The sequence below is a fragment of the Canis lupus genome, chromosome 24 (assembly GCF_003254725.2).
Source record: "Canis lupus dingo isolate Sandy chromosome 24, ASM325472v2, whole genome shotgun sequence".
NCBI classification, from domain to species: Eukaryota; Metazoa; Chordata; class Mammalia; order Carnivora; family Canidae; genus Canis; species Canis lupus.
In genome coordinates this window covers 14,759,495-14,782,986 of record NC_064266.1, presented here as the reverse complement: position 1 = coordinate 14,782,986, position 23,492 = coordinate 14,759,495, and the positions used below count along the sequence as shown (strand labels likewise).

The window sequence follows — 23,492 nt, the reverse complement described above, 5'->3', positions numbered from 1 at the left end:
TGTATCAGGCCCTGCTTTTAGAGAGCTCCCCCAAAGAGGATGTGATATCTAAATCTACATGTGTTATAGAAATGTATTTTGCTTTTTTTAAGATTTTACTTATTTATTCATGAGAGATACAGAGAGAGAGGGAGAGACACAGGCAGAGGGAGAAGCAAGCTCCCTGAGGGGAGCCCAATGCGGGACTCGATCCCAGGACCCTAGGATCATGTCCTGAGCCACCCAGGTGCGCCGAAATTGTATCTCACTTGTTGCACTTGTTTGGCACCTTGCTTTCTTCATTTGCATATTTTTGTGAGATTTATCATTATTGATATTTGAAACTTTATGTCTTTTAACTGGTATTGATTATTTTATTTTCAATGAGTTTATTCCTTCAGCTCCCTTTTAAGGAACTGTTAGATGTTTGTTTTCTCTCTCTTTTTGATATTTCAAACACTGAACAATTTTATGTATTCCATCTGCATGTGCATTAAAGTCTCTCCGTGGTTGATGCCCAGTATTATAATTGCTGGCTCATAAAGTGGGTGGATCAACAACTTTCTTAGGTATTCCCAATTTATCCTATAAAGTGGGGATCCCAAATAGTCGGCTGGTAGTTTGCCTTACTGATTTGTAGCATCCTTGCCAACACTTGAGGTTATCAAATTTATTATTACTTTTATTATTACCACTTAGGATCTGAATTGGTATATTATTGGTTTGATATGTATTTTTTCAATTACAGTAAGATTATGTTTCTTTTAATATATGAATAAGCCATTTAGATTGGTAACTGAGCTGGTTATTTTCCATTTCCCTTCTGAATCTGTTCTTTTTCTACTGTGCTCTCTACCTGAGAGGCTGACCTTACTGAGGCTGATCTATAGGGACATATTTAGTTTGTCCAATGGGAGCAGCATCAAGAGATAAAAAAAGGGAAGTAGGGGTTTTTATTTTGGCTCTCTCTTTACATTGCCATCATCTGGCTGTGTCTCTTTAATGAAACGTCATTGTTCCTGATAGACCCTTTCTTCACAAAACTCCTATCCCCACCCACCTTTCTTGGCTCGCTGGGCCAATGGAAAGTGGCAGGAATGAAGTGAAGCTTCTGATACCAAACTTCAAGAGGTTTACATGCAAGTACAGATAGTACAGGAAAAAAAAAAGTTTGGGAAGAGCATAAATATTGGGAAAAAAAGAAAATCCCTGAAGACGGTAGCTGAAGCATTAAAGTGGGCAGTCCCCAAAAGCTTCCTGGGGGAAAGCCTACAACTGTCCAGAGTCTCTGGCAAAGCTCCCCCTGCTCCCTAAACCAGCAACATGAAAGAAGGTGTTTGTGAGAAGGCTGAAGCCTGTGAAGACAGTGACCTCCCTTCTGCCTTCCAGATGTCATGCCAGTTCCTCTTGCAGCGACATTTAACCCAGAAACACACAGTGAAGAGCACCTTTCCCAGCAGCTGCTCCGAACTTGGCAGGTGATACTGACAAGGAGGAGTTTGGCTTTATTGTTTTATTAGATTTTATGTTTAGTTTAAAATATTCAGACTGTCAGAAATCAGCAAACTTTTTCTGTATTGTATTCTGAAAATTTTAGGTTTGAGGGCCTTGATTTCAGTGGCTGTTCTTCCACCTCCTTCCTCATTCTTTTGGATAACTCCTTAAAAATACAAAACCCATTCTTTGTTCTTAGGCTATACAAAATCAGACTGCAGACCTTTGACCCAGGCCATAATTTTCCAACCTCTAATCTACATCTGGTGTCACTGTTGACACATTTAGATCTGCTCTGCATGGGTTTTTGTTGTTGTTGCTGTCGTTTTATTCTTTCTACTTAGAAAATTACATTTTTTCATCTTTATTGATTCCAAATGAATCATATTTTAGCACACTGTCCTTCACGAGTTGGAAAGTTACACATTCTATTTCTGTTATTTTAGTTAGTGCCTTCAATTCATGTTTTAAAATGAGGTAGAATTCATGTATCATAAAATTCACTACTTAAAAGTGCACAAGTCACTTGTTTTTAGTATGTCCACAAGGCTGTATAATCATTGCAGTGTCTAATCCAGAATATTTTCATCACCCCCAAAAGAAATTTTGCCTCCACCAGCAGTCAGTCCCCATTCCTCTCCTCAGAGCCCCTGGAAACCACTAATCTAGTATCTGTCTCTATGGGTTTGCCTGTCCTGGACATTCCGTATAAATGGAATCATATAATTTGTAGTTTTCTGTATCTGGCTTGCTATATTGCTTGCAAGGTTCATCCATGTTGTAGCATGTAACTTTATTTCTTTTTATGGCTGAAAGATATTCCATTGTATAAATATATTACATTTTTCCATTCACCAGTTGATGGATTTTTGGGTTGTTTTCACCTTTTGGCTATTGTGAATAATGCCGCTGTTTAATATCGGTGTACGAGTTTTAGTGTGTACATATGTTTTCACATGTAGGAGTGAAACTACTGGGTTATATGGTTGGTAACCTTTAAAGGAACTGCCAGATTATTTTCCATAACCATAACATATGACATCCCCATAGGTAATGAGTGAGGTTTCCAAATCCTCCGCATCTTAACTAACACTTGTTACTGTCTATATTTTTTATTATAGTTATCATAAAGGTTGTGGAATAGTATCCCATTTTAGTTTTGCATTGCATTTCCCTAATGACTAATGATGTAGAGTATCTTTTCAAGTATTTACTGGCTTTTTGTCTATCTCCTTTGGAGAAATGTGTATTCAAGTCTTTTGCCTACTTTTAATTGTGCTATTTGTCTTTATATTGTTGAATTTGTATGTCTTCTTTATATATTCTGCATTCAAGATCCTTATCAGATATATGCTTCACAAATGTTTTCTCCCATTCTGTGGAATACTTCAATTTCTTGATAGTGTTTCTAGCATTCAAAAGATTTTAATTTTGATGAAGTCCGATTTATCTCTCTCTCTCTTTTTTTATTGTGCCATAGTCTGAATGTGTGTGTGTGTGTGTGTGTGTGTGTGTTTTCCCAAACCCAAGTTCATTTGTTGAAATCCTAACCCCCAAAACTCATGGTTTTTAGATGGGCCTTTGGGAGGTGATATGGAGAATGAAGGCTAAAGAGAACGTAGATAAAATTAAATTTCCTTATAACTTGCAGCCTATTGATACGTACTTGAGACAGTCAGAGTATGACATTCCTCCAGAACTCCTGACTGTCTCAATGTTAATGTCTTGCTAGAGGAAAAAACAACCTCAGCTTGACAATAGCTGGGCCTCCAAAATCCTGTAAGTCTTCTGTAACATATGAAAATCCTTTTGGGAGAAAAGTCCTTTTGGAACTGTCCTTTATCTCTACCCCTCCCAACTTAAAAGTATGTAATCAATCATTCCTCGCAATCCCAGGGCAGCTCTTTCTGCCCAGGGGTCCTGTCCCCGCATTTTAATAAAACCACCTTTTTTGCACCAAAAATGTCCCAAGAATTCTTTCTTGATCCTTCATTCCCAGAACCCATATCAAATCACATCAGGGGGTACTTAAATCATGAAGATGGAAACTTATGAATGGAATCTGTGCCTTATAAAAGAGTCTTAATGGAGATCCAGTCTTTTCCCATGTGAGAACACAGTGAAAAAGGATCCTGTATGAACCAGGAAGCAAACCTCCCCCAACCACCATACTGTATCTACCACCATCATGATCTTGGACTTACTAGTCTACTGAACTATGAGCTATAAATTTCTGTGGTTATAAACTACCCAATCTGTGTGGTATTTATGATAATAGCCCAAATAGACAGATAGATTGCTTGTGTTTGGAGAGTCATATAAGAAACCTTTGTCTAATCAAAGTCATAAATGCATACACTGTGGAGGCCAAGAAAATTAAGGCCATTCCACTTTAAGTTCAGCGTTAGCACAAGTACAGCCATCCCAGACCCCTGTGAATAAGAGCTGAAATTTATAGCATAACGCCCTAGAAAGCCCCATATTATTAGAATGAGAACAGCGCTCAATGCCCTTGAAAGCCCCATATCAGAATGTAAACAGAACTTGAGGAATTGCTCCACCCCTTCTGGAGGTCCCCTAGACCAGCCCTTAAAACTAAGCTGAAACCCACCTCGGGGTCCAAGTCCCTGCTCCGCTGTGTCGGGTACACTTGGACCCAAGCTCGAGCTTGTAAATAAACCCTCGTGTGTTTGCATCTGTGTCGGCTCCTCGGTGGTTTCTCGGATTCGCGATCTTGGGCACAACATACACCTATGTTTTATTTTCTTACCTACAAGTCTTTGATCCATTTTGAGTTAAGTTTTATATATGGTGTGAGTTAGGACTCCAAATTCATTCCTTACGTGTGGATATCCAGATGTTTCAGCATCATTTATCGAAAAGACTTAAAAAAAAAAAAAGAAAAAAAAGAAAAGACTTTAATTTCCCCATTGTATAATCTTGGCGCTATTGACAAAAATCAATTGTCAATAGATAATAGTTTTATTTTTGGATTCTTAATTCTATTCCACTAATTTGTTTGTTTTTATACCAATACCACACATTTTTTCCTACTTATCAATGGATGTATTTTTTTTTTTAGATTTAATCTTAGGTAAGTTTTTATTTACTAATTTATTTTAATACCAGTATAGTTAACATACAACATTATATTCACTTCAGGTGTACAATATAGTGATTCAACAATCCTATACATTACTTGATGTTCATCATGATAAGTGTATTCTTTAATCCCCATCTCCTATTTCACTCCTTCTTCCACCCACCCCCTCTCTGGTAACCATTAGTTTGTTCTCCATAGTTAAGAGTCTGTTTCTTGGTTTGTCTGTCTCTCCTTTTCCTTCTGCGCATTTGTTTTGTTTCTTAAATTCCATATATGAGTGAAATTATATGGTATTTGTCTTTCTCTGATTGATTTATTTCACTTAGCATTATACTCTCTAGCTACATCCAAGTCATTGCAAATGGCAAAATTTCATTCTTTTTAATGGTTGAATAGTATTAGTATTCAATTGTGCATATACACCACATCTTCTTTATCCATTCTTTTATCGATGGACACCTGGGCTGCTTCTGTATTTTGGCTATTATAAATGATGCTGCAATAAACATAGGGGTGGATGCATCCCTTTGAATTTGTGTTTTTATATGTTTTGAGCAAATACCCAGTAGTGTAATTGCTGGATTGTAGGATAGTTCTATTTTTAACTTTCTGAGGAAACTCCATGTTGTTTTCCATAGTGACTGTACCAATTTGCAATCCCATGAATAGTCCAAGAGTATTCCTTTTTCTCCACATCCTCACCAACACTTGTTTCTTTTCTTTTCTTCCTTTTCTTTTCTTTTCTTTTCTTTTCTTTTCTTTTCTTTTCTTTTCTTTCTTTCCTTTCTTTCTTCTTTCTTTCTTTCTTTTTCTTTCTTTCTTTCTTTTTTCTTTCTTTCTTTCTTTCTTTCTTTCTTTCTTTCTTTCTTTCTTTTTTTATTTTAGTCATTCTGACAGGTGTGAGGTGATAATATCTCATTGTTGCTTTGATTCAGATTTTCCTGATGATGAGTGATGTTCAGCATCTTTTCATGTGTCTGTTGACCATCTGGATGTCTTCTTTGAAGAAATGTCTGTTCATATCTTCTGCCCACGTTTTAATTGGGATATTTGTTTTTTTAGCTGTTGATTACTGTAGCTTTATACTAAGTTTTGAAATCAAATGGATTGAGTCTTCTAACTCTGCTCTTTTTCAAGACACTTTTGACTATTTTGTGTCCCTTGTATTCTTATATGACTTTTGGTATTGGCTGTCCAATTCTGGGAAAAATTCAGTGGAAACTTTGATGCATTAAATCTATATAGCTCAATTTGGGGGAGAATTACCATCTTAACAACATTAAATCTTCCAATCCATGAACACGGAAGACTTTCCACTTATTTATGTCTTTTTTAATTTCTTTCTGACGTGTGTACACAGCGTTGCACATGTGCATGGCCCTCTAGATTCCTAGAAATATGTCAAAGCTTTTCAGCATCCCTATGGGACCTGTCATTGCTCTGATTTTCCTTTTATGCCTTTTCTTTAGTCTATGGTTTACCCCAAATGTTATGCGTTGCCTCAGGCAGCCATGACATTAAAACATTTGCCTGTAAATGTTTCTGACAAATGCCCCCCAGGAGGGGCATTTAGCATGAGATGAGCATTGAATCAGGTTAGAAAAAGACAATCCTTTCAAGTGGGGTCTTTTATGGAACCATTAAACAAGTCAAATAATGGCAATTTTGGGGGAATGAAAATTTGAAAGGGCTATTGCTCTGTTCCATTCCCATTCATACTGAAAATGTGAGCATGTTTTTTCAAGGCTACTGTGAGTTGGAAAATGGGAAATGAGACTAGGGTGAGTTAAAACTCTATGAAACTCTTTTTTTTTTTTTATTGAGATTCAGCTGTTTTTCTTAAATGCTCCCTGGATTGCTGCAAGCCTTTGGCTAATGTCCAGAGTTCTGAAAAAAATATATTCTGACAATTTTGCCAGTTTCTCATTGATTTTATAGAGAGATAGAATTTTTGGAGGTCCTTATTCTGCTATTTTTATTGACATCAGTTGCCCTTAACTCACCTTAATTCTCAACATGGATTATTTTTTCTGAACAAAAATTCAAAGTAATAAAAGATTTTGTCTTCCCAATATTGTAGGAATCTTATAATGCTTTAACTCATATTACCCTTTTGTCTTACATGGTATTGTGAACATGTTGTATATATTATTATATATAAAGCCATCCTCCTAAGATCTCTCCTTACTATCAAAGCAAGAGTTTTCTTTAGCTATTCTAGTTACATCTCATCCTTCTTGTATATCATATCTTCCTTTAAACAGCTTAATTCCCTTTTTATAAAGTTGAAACATATTCTGCAATTGTTTTAAAAAGAATACATAAAATAATTTTTTTGAGAAATTTACATGTCTAATATTTTAGTTCTACCTTGTTTTAATAATCATCAAATTTGTCATTATTATATGCTGTTTCTGATAACCTGGATTTCTTTTTTATTTACTTAGGAATGTGTTTGACCATGATTCTCTCTTCTACTCTCTTCTTTTCCTTTTATTTTCGGTTTCTTCTTTCCTAAGCATATCCTTTACTAGTTTATTGAAAGTGTGTGTATGATAAACCTAAAGTTTTTCTTCCAGAAAATTCTTAATTTTGCTCTCATAGTTTGATATCCTTTCATTTGCTTTATGTCTATATGATGGTATTCTAATAATGGCGTTGCTTAGTTTAAGTATTTTTTTCATGTTCTTTTTTCATTAAAATTAAACATAGATGCGTTTAATTTTAATAGAAGTTGCTGATTGCTGACCCAAAAGCCTATAAAAATTACATTTCCACCTAGCCTGTTGGGGGGGGTGGGTGACATGGACCAGAAATGAGCCATCCTACTTGAGGACAGCCTAGACCAACCTACACTGAAGCTATCCTTAGATACAGCTCAGCCTAGACTAGAAGAATCAGGTAGCTGGCAACAGACTCTTGAGCCAAGAAAATGCATAATGCATAAGCCACTGTTAAAAAAATAAGATAACAGGGGTGCCTTGGTGGCTCAGTTGGTTAAGCATTGGCCTTTGGCTCAGGTCATGGTCTCTGGGTCCTGGGATCAAGCTCCACATAAGGCTTCCTGCTCAGCAGGGAGTCTGCTTCTCTCTCTCTCAATTCCTCTCTCCTTCTGCCCCTCTCTACTACTTATTCTCTCTTTATCTCAAATAAATAAATAAAATCTTAAAAAAATAAGACAACAGACAGAAAATGAATCATTTATGCTAAGCCTCATGTTACCAAATCAAGACTTAATTACAGTTTCAGCACTCCCAAAAATGCTGTCTTAAACTAGTCAATCAGGAATTGCCTAAACAGCACTAGTTAGGTAATCTGCCTGATATACCCTTACCATTTCTTAAGTAAAATGACCTTGCCACAACCAGTCATCTTTTTTGTCTAGTATAACTTTCTTGTTTCTGCTTCTTTGTGCTTATAAAAGCCTTTCATTTTGTACAGCTCCTCTGAGTTCCTTTCTATCTGCTGGACTGGATGCGACCCAATTCATGAACTGTTGAATAAAGCCGATGAGATATTTAAGATTTACTGAGTTAATTTCTTTTAACATCACTAAGTTTTGAAGTTATTTTTTATGCAATGTCAAAATAATACATGTGGACTGTAGTAAAAAACATTTCAAAGCAAGATTGTAACCTAATATTTCAAACTAGAGAATGAGGCCACAGTTTGGCTATAAGTATGACTATAAGCATGGTTACCAGTGTTGAAGTACAGACTTTATACCTTTGCCCTTGAAGCTCAGCTTACAAGTCATGGGATAGAGAGGTGGACACTTAGGGAACAGGCTAAGACTGATTCCTCCAATTATCTAACTCTTCGCAGGTTTAATGGATACCTCTTCATTGTCAGGCATAGTGTCCTAAACATAGGAGAGGAGTAGTGGATCTTTAAAACTGGGATCAAAACTATCAGGTAAACACTCTGTCCCAAGCATTTATTGCACATAACTACAGAAACTCAAAAGTAATCTAAATGATAAGTTTGAAGTAGGCATATTCATAGACACCCTTAATCGTTTCCATGACAATTCCACCTAAAAGATAAATATTTTACCTTTTACCCAAGTACTATCAAACTATTTCTCTCTAAGAATACTGAGCTCCTTTTTTTCAAAGCAGTTGGAGTCTTCATCCTTCTCTGGATCCATGGGGGCTGCTCTAGACTGATGAAGGTTTCCCCATCTGGATTTCCATCTTCATAAACCTGAGAGTGCCTCTGGTGTTGAGAGTGGCAGAAGGTGTTTGTTCCTTCTCTACCCTTATGGATAGATTGCCACATCCACCTGGGATTCTAGAAGATGTTTGTGGTAGGTAACTGTGGGCAATATATAAGTGAGTCTAACTGGACTAGTGCCTGACCTAGTGTCTGCTTATCATATATTACATATAACATATAAACATAAAATCAGCTTTGGTTAGGGAACTTTTATAATTATGGTTACAATAATATGCAGACTCAAAGGCTAAATAATATATGCATTTTTAGGTGAAGAAAACTGTCTCCCATGCTATAAAAGAAAATATCCCATCAATAACAATAAATATAAATAGCAAAGCTCAAGGTGTTCACATTGGAGAGCTACCATTACCTTAGATGCTTTCCCTTTTTTCTAGTAGAGGCTTTTTTCCCCCTTTCCTGCCAACTGTACTATTATAAAGTATATTTTATGCACTTAATTACATTTCCACCAACGTCATGTCTAATGTGTGAGCATGCCAAAAATCCATGAGAATATTCCCTTTCTTGTTGTCATGCCAAGTCAAGTATAAATTAATTTTTTGAGGATCTTGCAAATGTCTCATTTCACATGCTTTCTACCTAAACCTGCCTAATATAAATGTACACAAGTGGTAATTCTCTGTTGGGAGGTGGATTGAGCAAAGATGTCATTTTGGAAGAACTCTTAACTTTAAGTGATTCCCTTTAAAAGTATGCTACATATTACCTGCTCTGGTTAGCTCTCAAACAAATAGCCAGCAATTTCAAATGACTACTTTCCAAAGCAAATTACTCACACCTTCCTACTCATCAGAAAGTCTCAGCTGAACTAACATTTTAAAAGACTGTTCTCAATTCACAATTCTTATGGAACAAAATTGGATTTTTCTCCACCCCTCATTTTTGCTGTAACACTTTGGCTACCTTTACCACATGTCACTGTAATATGCTACCAAAAATAAAGTCTTAAGTTGGTGACATGAGATCAATTCTGGTATTCATCACTGTTATTCTCTAATGCTCCATCTATTACAAACCATGGAATGTTAAATAATCAAACTTTTTTTTTGCCTATCTTATTTTGGCAAGATGTTTTACTCTTTCAAGAAAAAAAATGAAAGCCATGTGTTTTGAATGGGTTCCATTGCAGCATGATTACTGCAATGAAGACATTTTATTGTGCTAATTTTCATTAAATAAAACCCTGTTGAAAGCCAGTAGTTTTCCAAAACCCCTATGATTTATGACATGCTAATGTTTGTAGGAATACACTCTGTTTCAATTATATGGAGTAAGTAACGCCTTTCAGAACAACTCAGTAATAATATCACCTACGACAACTTTAATTTTAGACCTACAGCACGGGTGTGAGACCTAGGAACCTATCGACAAAATTGTCAGCTTCTGCACAAATTTAATCTTCATCACCTCTATGCTATGTTTAACATCAGATGGTTGTGCTTGCCAGAGACTCCAATAATATGCTTCCAGAAGGCAGGCACTTCATAAACATTAGAAACTGGGTTTTCTATAACTCAGACATTTTTTTAAACAGACAGAATGCACCTATAGGAAATGGGCTGGATATTTTAGATATTCTCCTCCTACATTCTTTCTCTTTGATTTACCTATTTCCCATGCACTTATTTTATCTCTTCCTGAAGACCCAGACTCTAAGTGCGAATACGTGAAGTGAAAACAATATATTTTTCTCATTAATTTTATGGGGAAAATGGTGTTTTCTATTCCAACCCAGAGATATGCATGAATTTATCAGAGATTAAAAAACAAATCAAATGACTAAAGAATCAAGTTTACATTATATTCAACTATGTGAAAGTACATAAGTAGTATGTACATGAAATTTAATGAAATAAAGATTTATTTTACTTTTCAAAATATGAAGCGAAGAGTTCAAAATAATAGCAGTTGAAGGTAAGTTCCAGGGAGTCATTTTTTGGAAGGTTCATTCTTTCTGTACCATTATTTTCACTAATATTTGAACTTTGCTGAGGCTCATTATTTTCTCACATTCAAATTGAAATTTAAAATACAATTAAAACACAGAAGAATATCTGTAGTCAAATTAGATGCTAAACCTTTCATTGAAGGGCTCAAAATACATGGAAATAGGGCAGACACACAATAGCTTGAAGAGTTGTAGATGATATTTCTTTACTGCTTCCCCTTGGTGTTAGTATGCAAAGCAATGTAATATAAATAATTGTTGGTGTCATCTAAACATGACATATAATTCTAATTCATTCTATATGATATCCTCTGACTATTGTGTTAAGGGAGTGAGTGTGATTTTATCTGAAACTGTAATGTCCAATACCATTTTTAAAGACTCCTTAGGGTAAAAATTCATTACTGAGCAACCATTATTGAGGTAAGTCTGTGTTTAGAAAGAATGTGGTATCCTTGGCTGTTGCAGTCATGTAGGAAAAATGGTTCCTCTGGGGCAGCCTGGTGGCTCAGTGGTTTAGCACTGCCTTTGGCCCAGGGCTTGATCCTGGAGACCCGGGATCGAGTCCCACCTCAGGCTCCCTGTATGGAGCCTGCTTCTTCCTCTGCCTGTGTCTCTGCCTCTCTCTCTTTCTCTCTCTCATGAATAAATTTTTTAAAAAATTTAAAAAAAGGGTTCCTCTGCTTCTCTTCTCTTTTGATTGATACTATGCTCAGATGATGGATGCTTCAGGAAAACTGATAATGTAAAACATGTAGGAAACAACATTTTTTACCTAGATGGAGAAATTGGACATTCCATTAAGCATATGCAATATCCAGTAAGATCACTTTGTTCCTAAAATATGCTATTGCTATGAGAGGGCCATTAACTAGAACACTACATGAATGACAGACAATTCTTGGTTATGTGTAAAAAAAAAATGAAGAAAATTAATTCTAAAAATTTCTTCTCTTTACTGATCGAAAGTCAATCCTAAGAAATAGTGAATTTGTAATATGCTAATCAAATGAATAGATTAAAGATTCATTTTAAAATTTGGATGGTGAGGAGCACCTGGGTGGCTCAATTGCTTAAGCATCCAACTCTTGATTTTAGCTCAGATCATAATCTCAGTGTCGTGAGATCCAGCCCAGCGTCTGGCTCCATGCTGGGCATGGAGCCTGCTTAGATTCTCTCTCCCTCTGCCCCTCCCCTCTACTCTCTCCCTCTCTTTTTCAAAAGAAAAAAATGGATGGTGAACTGGAGCACATTTGATTAAAGTTAAAACAAAACACCAGGATTTCAGATTATTATTATTCTCTTACCATCCAGCAATCATGCTTCTTGATATTTATCAAAGGAGTTGAAAACATGTTCACACAACCATATTTGCACGGATGTAGAGCAGTTTTATTCCTAATTGCCAAAACTTGGAAGCACCTAAGATATCCTTCAGCAGATGAATGGATAAGTAAACTGTGATACATCCAGACAACGGAATATTATTCAGCACCAAAAGAAGAAACTACCAAACTCCAAACCCATACTCTTCCCTTTACAACCTCTTAATGATCTCTAGAAACAAGAGAACCTGGGACATTTATTCAGAGAAGATAATTGAGTGATATCTGAAAGAAATGTTACATTATATACGAAATATTATATATGAGGAGAGGAGAACTGAACTCAAATAATCCTGATTGATCCTCTGAAATCAAATGGCCAAATTTCTTAAAATTTCATTACATTATGCTTATTTAACTATAAACTTAGGCCAGTGGAAACATGAGTAGCTTTCAGCATTGCATTTGAAGCCAAATAAAACCCTCCGTGTCTCTCAAGCTCCTTAAAATTAACTGAATTAACTTTCCCAAAGAGAAAAATAATCAACAATTTAGAAACATCACATTTATGCATTCTAAGTACTAATAAAAAGGGGAGCATCAAGATAGTCCTAATAACTAAGTACTAATACCTAACCACTGTATCATTCTGACTTCATAATTAAAAGGATGTGTTTGAACCTGCTTCATGTGAGTCCTTGCTCTTAAAGCCCCTATACGCGTAATGGTTATCAAATGGGTGGCTGTTTATTTTGCAAGGGAAGGCCAACCCTACAGACGGGGTTGTTTAAGTATTTTAAATAAACATTCTCTGTAAACTCTAAAATGGTGCATTTACCATGACTTTCATAAAGGGCTCATTTACATTTATGTGGAAAAAAATAAATAGAACAAAGTATCATTTAAACGTGGTCTTCCCTCAAATTCAACCTCCAAGTTCAAGCCCTTGGTGCTCCCTTTCAGATCAGGTACTTTGTGGTCAGAGTATAAATTGAGCAGGGCTTGCTAAACCTACAGTCACATTACACAGGATTTCCAGAATGTGTTGGGAATCCCTTTGGATTTTAAGCACCCCCATGGGGGAGTTTTTATATTTCCCATTTCTCACACTATACAGACTATTTGCAAACATTCCTCATGTTACAGGAAGATAATCATTTGTAGAAACAAGCAGTATAATTTTATCCGAAAAAGCCCTCTAAAGAGAAAGCAGGTTGCACCCACTTCTATAGGCTTCTGGGCTTCATACCCATTTGTTAGTATGTGATATTATTAATAGGTCCCTGAAATCCACCTTTTTTGGGCACTGAAATGCTCCTGGGAACAGAATACCATTGTGTGAAAATATCATTCTTTCTTTCAAATTGGAGGCCCTTTGTCTGTGTATACAAATTAAGGAGACATGAAATGGATTTTCTTCCTAGGTCCTGCCTATAGTGGTGACAAACTTTTCATTTTCTTTCTACATTGAACAGCGTTCAGCCTTTTCTAATAAGTTGTAGGAGTTATTCTTTACTTTGACTATGTAACATTTTATGACATACTAAAAAAAGTAATTTTTCATGGGATGCTCAATAAAATATAATCAATATTATGATTATATATTTTAAAATGCCATATATCATCATAATGTATAATAACTGGCATAACAAAGAAACTTTAGTTGGGTAAGAGTTTATGAGTTTACAAATATTTGGAAATAAAGAGAATTATCATTACTTTCCTAAGAGTACTCTTCTTGGGTTGAGGCTAACCAACAGTGAACAACTAGTTGAAAAGTGAAAAACTCCATTAACGGATGATTTTGCCTTTGCAATATTAATTATCTATGCTTTTAAAAAAGATTTATTTGTTTATTTGAGAAACAGAGCAGGGGGGAGAAATTGAGGGAAAGGTAGAGAAAAATCTTTAAGCAGACTCCAGGTGAGCCTGATGTGGGGGACCACCCTGAGATCCCACAACCCTGAAATCAGGACCTGAGATCAAAATCTAAGCTGAAACCAAGAGTTGGATGCTTAACCAATTATGTCATCCAGGTGCCCTAATTAACTATGCTTTTTAAACTCAGCTGAATAATTGCTTCTATGATAGGTGGGCATTGACAAAAAACAGGATGTCCACAGGGAAAGTGCTGAGCAGTGATTAGTTCAAACTTTGCCTTAAAAAGTTAATTTTGAGAGAGTTTTATATTTATAGAAAAAATTGTAAAAATAATACTGAGTTCACATATTCTCTTTTTCATTTAGTCTTTTTCTAACTTGACATCTTGTGTTAACCAGGGTACAACTAGGAAATTAACATCAGTGTAATACTAATAAATAAATACAATATTTTATTTGAATTTCAATAGTGCTTCCATTAATGTACTTTTCCTGGCCCAGGATCCCACATTGCATTTAGTTTTATGTCTCTGTAGTCTCTTCTTTCTGTGATAATTCTTTAATCTTTCCTTGTCCTTCATGACCTTGAGGCATTTGAAAGAGTAATTATCAGATATTTTGTAGGATGACTTTCAATTAATTTTTATTTGATGTGTTCTTATGATTAGATTGAACTCATGCGTGTGGTTGAAATGTCTCAATACTAATGATATTAGCCCTGATTACTTGATCATTTTTCTTTTTTTTAAAGATTATATGTGTGTCTCATAGAGACACACACACACAGAGAGAGAGAGAGAGAGAGAGAGAGGCAGAGACACAGGCAGAGGGAGAAGCAGGCTCCATGCAGGGAGCCCAACGTGGGACTCGATCCAGGGTCTCCAGGATCAAACCCCAGGCTGCAGGCAGCGCTAAACCGCTGCGCCACGGGGGCTGCCCTGATTTTTCTGTACATTTATGTTTTTCTCTTTATAATGAATATATATCTAAGGAGATACTTTAAGACTATTATCAATATATTGTTTCTTAAATATTCTGTTTGTGCCCACTAATTTTAGTAGTTCTTGGTGGATGTTGCCTACAACAATTTTGATCTTGGTATGCACCATTTCTTTTCCTATTGGGTTGTATTGTGTATTAGCTAATGAGCCTTATACGTTGATCTGAGTCTGAAGCATAACTCTTCTTCTGTCAGATTATGACATGGTGAGTTGAATATTAGAAATGCTTGCTCAAAATTATTGAATATCATATTCCTACCTTAGGTTCAACTGAAATAAAAACACAGCCATCTAACATAATTACCTGCTACACAGGCAGTTGATCATACAGCTATCAGGTATCTTTAAAATTAAGATATTTCCCCTTAATCTCTATTCTAGAAATTGGATAACTAAAGTTTTCAACTAGGTTGAACATGCAACTTTTTTGTATTTATCATATCCTTTTAACAATAAACATTTAAAACAGATCTATTCAGGGCACTTCAGGTAATAGAGAAAGTGAAGATAGCTAGGAAATATACTTTATCTAATTAAATGGAGAGTTTTGCATTGTTCAGTACAGTAGCCACTAATTACTAGCAGCTATTGAAATATGGCTGATCAAATTGAGATATGCTATAAATATAAAATACAAACCAGATTTTTAAAACTTAGCATGAGGCAAGGAATACAAAACACGTTCATTAATTTCTATGTCTATTATATGCTGAAATGATATTTTTATATGCTGAGTTAAATGAAATATATTTTTAAAATTAGTTTTATTTTTAAATTTATCTTTTTTTAATTTATTTTTTATTGGTGTTCAATTTACCAACATACAGAATAACCCCCAGTGCCCGTCACCCATTCACTCCCACCCCCCGGCCTCCTCCCCTTCCACCACCCCTAGTTCGTTTCCCAGAGTTAGCAGTCTTTACGTTCTGTCTCCCTTTCTGATATTTCCCACACATTTCTTCTCCCTTCCCTTATATTCCCTTTCGCTATTATTTATATTCCCCAAATGAATGAGAACATATAATGTTTGTCCTTCTCCGATTGACTTATTTCACTCAGCATAATACCCTCCAGTTCCATCCACGTTGAAACAAATGGTGGGAATTTGTCATTTCTAATGGCTGAGTAATATTCCATTGTATACATAAACCACATCTTCTTTATCCATTCATCTTTCGATGGACACCGAGGCTCCTTCCACAGCTTGGCTATTGTGGCCATTGCTGCTATAAACATCGGGGTGCAGGTGTCCCTGCGTTTCATTGCATCTGTATCTTTGGGGTAAATCCCCAACAGTGCAATTGCTGGGTCGTAGGGCAGGTCTATTTTTAACTCTTTGAGGAACCTCCACACAGTTTTCCAGAGTGGCTGCACCAGTTCACATTCCCACCAACAGTGCAAGAGGGTTCCCTTTTCTCCGCATCCTCTCCAACATTTGTGGTTTCCTGCCTTGTTAATTTTCCCCATTCTCACTGGTGTGAGGTGGTATCTCATTGTGGTTTTGATTTGTATTTCCCTGATGGCAAGTGATGCAGAGCATTTTCTCATGTGCATGTTGGCCATGTCTATGTCTTCCTCTGTGAGATTTCTGTTCATGTCTTTTGCCCATTTCATGATTGGATTGTTTCTTTGCTGTTGAGTTTAATAAGTTCTTTATAGATCTTGGAAACTAGCCCTTTATCTGATATGTCATTTGCAAATATCTTCTCCCATTCTGTAGGTTGTCTTTTAGTTTTGTTGACTGTATCCTTTGCTGTGCAAAAGCTTCTTATCTTGATGAAGTCCCAATAGTTCATTTTTGCTTTTGTTTCTTTTGCCTTCGTGGATGTATCTTGCAAGAAGTTACTGTGGCCGAGTTCAAAAAGGGTGTATTCTTCTCTAGGATTTTGATGGAATCTTGTCTCACATTTAGATCTGTTAAAGCATTTAAAATTACATGTATAGCTTACATTATATTTCTATTAGACAATGCTTGATTTGAACTTTACATGACATTCTCTTAGCTCCTTGAAATATTGGGAAATGAAGTCCAAAGGTCCTGGGCACTATAGTTAGGAGATCTGGGTTCAAAATCAGACATAACTATGGTAATTGAAAAGTTACTTAATCAAAAAAAAAAAAAGAAAAGTTACTTAATCTCTTTAAGGTTCCCATTCCTCATCAACAAAATGAAAACAAGAATATATAGATCATATGGTTTTTTTGAGGATTAAATAAAGACAATTTATGTACATACTGTAGAACCACATTTGACACACACAACATATTCAGTAAATGGCCGCTAGAAGTATTATTACACACTGATTAATAGAAAAGAATTTCAGAACTTTGAACTGATGACCAAGGACAGATAATGCATACTCTATTTCCTTACTGTTTAACCCTTTAGGAAAATTATAGCTCATAGCCTACTAAAGAGTCTATTCAAAGAGTGACATAAATCCATCTTTGAAATTATTTTAATTTTCTCTTTTAATTATACCTATCATGTTTTCTACCAAAATCTGCTTGATATTCAGCAGATATTTTCTTGAGCAAATTAAATGCCAAGCAGGATGAGGCTCCTGAGGATATAAAAGTTAACATAAAAGAAGAATTCCCTGTTTTCCTGTAGCTCACACTGTTGTTGGGGAGCACAGATAATAAATAAATTAATAAATGTCAGGTACTGATATATGTGAGAAATTATAAGGCTCTATCCACTGGAAGATTTAATTTAATAATAGTACTAAAAATGGTTACTTACACTAAAGGGATCCAACAGGATGGCACAAACCAGAGAGGGAAAAACAAATGTGATGATGGGAGGCAGGAAGAAGTTTTCTTTGAAGGAGGAATAGTAAGAAAGCCAGTGTTCCTGAAGCAGAATGGCCAAAGGTAACGAGCAATAGATAAAGTTTGAGAGGCAATTATAGACCAAATGTGAGCATGTATATGACGTGATAAAGACTTTTTATTCTTGCATATAGTACTTGATTACTCATCCAGCAATTTCTACTAGTAGTATTCAGAGGATTTTAGGCCCATGGATCCAATTCATCTAGATATGATCTGATTTACTTACTGAAAAGATTTATCTGAACGCTTTGTGAGAATAGAAGAAGCTGGTCAGAAATACAATTGTGGGGATTATTTATATGGTTCTAATCATTAGTATCTGAGAGGAAGAGAGAAATGGTGGGATTTGAGATTTGCTTTGAAGATAGAACAGGCAGGACTTACTTTTCAATTTCACATGTGTTGTAGAGAAAGTGAGGAATCAAGATGGTCTTCTTTGACCTAGGAAACTAGAAGAATAGTCCCTATCTGGTAGCATAGAGAAATTAGGGAGACTTGTCTTGGGTGGGTAGGTGAACAAGATTTCTACTTGGGCATCTTATTTTTGATATTCTCATTAGACATCCAGGTAAAGAAGATAAATAGAAAGGTGTCCAGGTTAGAGACACAAGTTTGAGCATTCTAAATGTCTAATTAGAATATATGGCCATAAGACATGGATTAATAACATTGAAGAGAAGTGCCATAAGAGTGAGCCCTGGAGAACTCCAACATTTAGAGATCTGGGAGAGGATGACAATTCAGCTCTGGGAAATAAGGAGTGACCATTGAGGAAAGAAGGAAAATAAGAGAGTATGGTGTGCTGATAGTGTTTAAAGAAGATGAGTGAACAACTGGAGTAATCTATACTGAGAATTCAAGTAAATTTAGACTGAAATCAATCATTGAATTTGGCAACATTTATCTTGTTGAGTAATTTTGACAAAGGAAATTTCAGAGGAATGAAAGAAGCCTGTGGTATTCCTAACACTGAGCTGGATTCCTGGAGAATGTCCTCGGGAGATTATAGCCAACTGGGGAGAGATGAAATCTGGCATAAGGAAGAATGTATAGAATTCTGTGAAAGCACAAAGGTGAGGTGACTTGGTATCAATCAACAATTGGAATTAAAATCTCATAAGAGGATTTTTGAGATTAGAAAATATACCTATAGTTACTGTGTTTTAATAAATATCCATTTGCTAAAATTTAAATATGAAATGTAGTTTTCTTAAGCCCATAATTAAAACATATATTTTTGTTCTTAAGAAAACAATTACATTCAGGGGTGCCCTGGGTGGCTCAGTTGGGTAAGTGTTGGACTCATGATTTTGGGTCAGGTCATAAGATCCAGCTCCTACTCAGGCTCCACACTCAGAAGGGAGTCTTCTTGAGATTCTCTCTCCCTCTCATTCTACCCCTCCCCCTGCTCACATGCTTTCTCAAATTAATTAATTAATAGAAAATAATTATTTTCACTAGTTCAGTCAATTCATTTATCCTATTAAATAGCCTGAAAATGTGTAGCAATATTTACCTAATAATATATTTTAGACATTTCAAACCATTTTTGAGCATTTCAAACATTTCAGACATTTCAGACCAAATTACAAATATAATTTATATTACTTTCTCAAATGTTAAAAACATAACAGTAAAGTCAAAGAAGGAAAACCATCCAAAGCACTTAACTAAGACTTGTATGTGTAATAAATTTAGAAATTTAGAAATGTCAATTGATAGGCTCTTCAACTGCTTTTAAACATCTTAAAACAAATGAAGCATATACAAAGTAGCAAAATGTTGGTAAACCTTACTGAAATTGTATAAAAGCACAGCTTATACAAAACCATAAATATTATGATACATAAATCTGAATGTACCAATATAGACAGAGTGTTACCTATCAATGTTATTGGAAACTTTATATTCTTTTTTTCTAGCATCCCTCATATTATTTGCCCCCTTTTAAATACCATTAGGTATTCTGTGACTTTACTGAATTTGTACATCAGTTGTAGGAATTTTTTGGTGAGGTCTTTGGGTTTTCTATATGGAGTTTCATGGCATTGGCAAATAATGAACGTTTGACATCTTCCTTGCTGATTTGGATGCCTTTTATTTCTTTTTGTTTTCTGATTGCTGTGGCTAGGACTTCTGATACTATGATAGATAACAATGGTGAGTGTGGATGTTCATGACTTGTTCCTGACTGTAGAGGAAAAGCTTTCAGTTTTCTGCCATTGAAAATGATACTAGCTCTGGGTTTTTCATATATGACCTTCATTATGTTGCATTTTTGTTCCCTCTGAAACTTCCTTGTTGAGGGTTTTTATCATGAATGGATGTTATACTTTGCCAAATGCTTTTTTTGTATCTAATGAGATGATCACATTTTTTTCTTTTATTAATGTAGTGTATCATGTTGATTGATTTGTGAATATTGAATCACTCTTACAAAAATCAACAACATGAAAAACAACAGGTGTTGGTGAGGATGTAGAGAAAGCAGAGCCCTCTTGCACTGTCGGTGGGAATGCAAACTTGTGTAGCCAATCTAGAAAACAATATGGAGGTTCCTTTAAAAGCTTAAGATAGAACTACCCTATGATCCAGCAGTTGCACTGCTAGGCATTTACCCAAAGAATACACAAATTATAATTCAAGGGAATACATGCACCCTGATGATTATAACATAATTATCTATAATAGCCAAATTATGGAAACAGCCCTGATATCCATCAACTAATGAATGGATAAAGAAAGATGTGAGATATATACACTATGGAATATTGCTAAGCCATCAAAAAGAATGAAATCTTGTCATTTGCAACAACGTGGATGGAGTTAGAGAGTATAATGCTAAGAGAAATAAGTCAGAGAAAGGCAAATACCATATGATTTCACTTATATGTGGAATTTAAGGAATAAATGAGCAAAGGGGAAAAGAGAGAGGTGAACCAAGAAATACTCTTTAAAAATTTTATTTATTTATTTATTTATTAGAGACACACACACAGAGAGAGAGACATAAGCTCTGTGTGTCTTGCCTCTCTCTGTGTGTGTCTCTCATGAATAAACAAATAAATTTAAAAAAATTGAGAGACAGAGAGAGAGAGAGAGAGAGAGGCAGAGATACAGGCAGAGGGAGAAGCAGGCTCCTTGCAAGGAGCCTGATGCAGGACTCAATCCTAGATCCCAGGATCACACCCTGAGCCAAAGGCAGACACCCAACTGCTGAGCCACCCAGGCATCCCAAGAGTTGGATTCTTAACTGACTGAGCCACCCAGGCACTCTAAGTCTCTCTGTAATTCAAGTGAACCCCTTTTATTTTTATTTCCTTTCTTTTGTTATCAATTGTCATCAAATATCTTATTGGACATCTTTCTGTAATTCCTTATTGACATCAATTGTAAGAGTTGAAAGAATTAGGATTGCTTGCCTCTAAAAAGCTTTGAACTCTTATTCTAGAAACAATTGCACCATGAAAACATTCATGCTTTTAGGCTCATAGAAAACATGCTTTCCAACTCTTTGGCTGAATTGACTTTCACCCAATAGGGTAACAAAGAATTTGTGCATAAAGTAACACTGAAATAATAGAAACAGCAAGGAGTTTCTTTTTTTAAAATTTTTATTTATTTATTTTATTCACGAGAGACACAGAGAGAGAGAGAGAGAGAGGCAGAGACACAGACAGAAGGAGAAGCAGGCTCCACGCAGAGAGCCCGATGCAGGCCTCTATCCCGGGGACTCCAGTATCACGCCCTGGGCTGAAGGCAGGTGCTAAACTGCAGAGCCACCCAGGGATCCCCAAGGAGTTTCTTTCGAAGATGTATTTTATTTGAAACAATGCTTCCAATTAGTAAAAAGAAACACTCTATAGGTGGTTAAAGATGCTTTAGCAATTTGTATCACATCATAAAAGAGCCAAAAGGAAAAAGAGAATTAATTTTATCCTGTCATAGGACTACAGAGAAAGAGGTTCCTAGAGGTTCAAGAGGGAAAGAGGCATGTGAAATGCCAATTATTTTTGTTCCTTTCCATAACTTAGGCTTCATTCTACATGAGATACATGAATATTGATGCAGCTTTGTGCATCCTCAATGATTTTGCCTTAATATGTCATCAGCCTAAACAGCTTGGGGAAGAAGCAGGGCAAAACTAGTCTGAGGAAGTAGCATCTTTGTAAAATTAAAAAAAAAATCACTCACAATTGACACGATTGAAGAATGCAAAATTTTAGCAATAAAACAAAAGCCCAATCATATTTTTAAAATATTTGAACACATCATTTGATAATTTTTTAGATTCTTTTTTTTTAAAGATTTTATTTATTCATTCATGAGAGATACGGAGAGAATGAGAGAGAGAGACAGGCAGAGACAGGCAGAGGGAGAAGCAGGCTCCAAGTAGGGAGCCCGACGTGGGACTTGATCCCGGGTCTCCAAGATCAAGTCCTGGGCCGAAGGAGTGCTAAACTGCTGAGCCACCTGGGCTGCCCTCATTTGACAATTTAAGTGAACCTGATGAACGTTCTATCTTTTTAAAAATTCAGTAGAAATTAATTATATGGAAAATGAAAAAAAAAAGAGTGACTTTTTAAATATTTGACTGCTGATAAATTTTAAGCCTCACACCACTCTTTTCCCCTTATCTCCCATGTTTGGGGAAGCTAAAAAAATCTGGATATCCCTTCTTTTGGCACCAGTGGGAGATTTAGTGTACACAAACCCTAGCTACACATTAGAAACCTCACCTTGACCCCACCCACTAGCACCATAAAAACTCCACCAGCCTTTCCTTGCTTTTTCAAGCCATGTTTGGACTGCTTGAGAGGCCCATTCTGTATCTCCCCAAAATAATCATTACATAAGCAGTAAACATTTTCATACCTCTTGCTATTGTGGTAGTATTAGTCTCAGCATGTGAACCAAATTTTGCATGGAGGTCCATTCTGTTTACATAGAATGACTGTAGTAGAAAGCACACTTGTCAGAGAGATTTTTATGGCTATAGAAGTTGGGCTCTAACAAAATGAAACAATTATAAACTACTCAATGAAATTGCTTAATGGAAACCATAGGATATATTGGGAATCTGCATTGAGAGATATCCCTTTTTAAAGAATCCTTTTCTTAAAAATAGATTAATAATTATGGGTATACAACAAGGATCATTGGCCAACTAAAAGCTGATTATCTATTTCAGGACCCCTGGGTGGCTCAGTTGGTTACATGCCCAACTCTTGGTTTCAGCTCAGGTCACGACCTCAGGATCGTGGGATGGCACCCTGCATCAGGCTCCCTGCTCAGTGCAGAGTCTGCTTGAGATTCTCTCCCTTTCCCTCTCACTCCCCCTTTGCTCCTTTCCCTGCTCATGCACATGTGCACAAGCATCTCTTTCTCTCTAAAATATATAAATAAAATATTTAAAAAACTAATCGTCTATTTCAGAGCTTCTTATAACTAATGAACATTCTATATTTGCTTACAGCTGTATTTAGTCTATAGAGATTACAAGATATAACACAGGGTATATATTTATATATTTGAAACTTATGAAATCTTGCATCTGCCTTGGTCTTTCTTAAAACACCATTACTGAAAAATCTTGAGTGATGATGATTAGAAGCCTTGAATCTTCTGCAATGTATTTATAATGTGTTAATCCTGTTTCAGGTCTTGTTTTTATACCTAGAA

At 35.8% G+C, this 23,492-nt stretch overlaps 2 long non-coding RNA genes across 28 annotated transcripts in view; one reads left to right on the top strand and one right to left on the bottom strand.

Moving 5' to 3' along the window:
• Positions 1-23,492, bottom strand: part of LOC112673615 (uncharacterized) — a 297,501-nt gene that overhangs the window by 210,388 nt on the left and 63,621 nt on the right. For all 25 annotated transcript variants that reach the window (XR_007405548.1, XR_007405550.1, XR_007405552.1 and 22 more), the window contains one exon: positions 4,244-4,357. This is a non-coding gene — a long non-coding RNA (uncharacterized LOC112673615). The remainder of the gene's footprint in view (positions 1-4,243; positions 4,358-23,492) is intronic.
• LOC112673616 (uncharacterized) overlaps positions 1-23,492 on the top strand; it is a 208,325-nt gene that overhangs the window by 129,201 nt on the left and 55,632 nt on the right. For 2 of the 3 annotated variants that reach the window (XR_003144945.3, XR_004808817.2), the window contains exon 4: positions 8,698-8,885. This is a non-coding gene — a long non-coding RNA (uncharacterized LOC112673616). Of the gene's footprint in view, positions 1-8,694; positions 8,886-23,492 lie in introns of all 3 variants that reach the window. The other variant, XR_004808818.2, reaches the window with a different exon arrangement.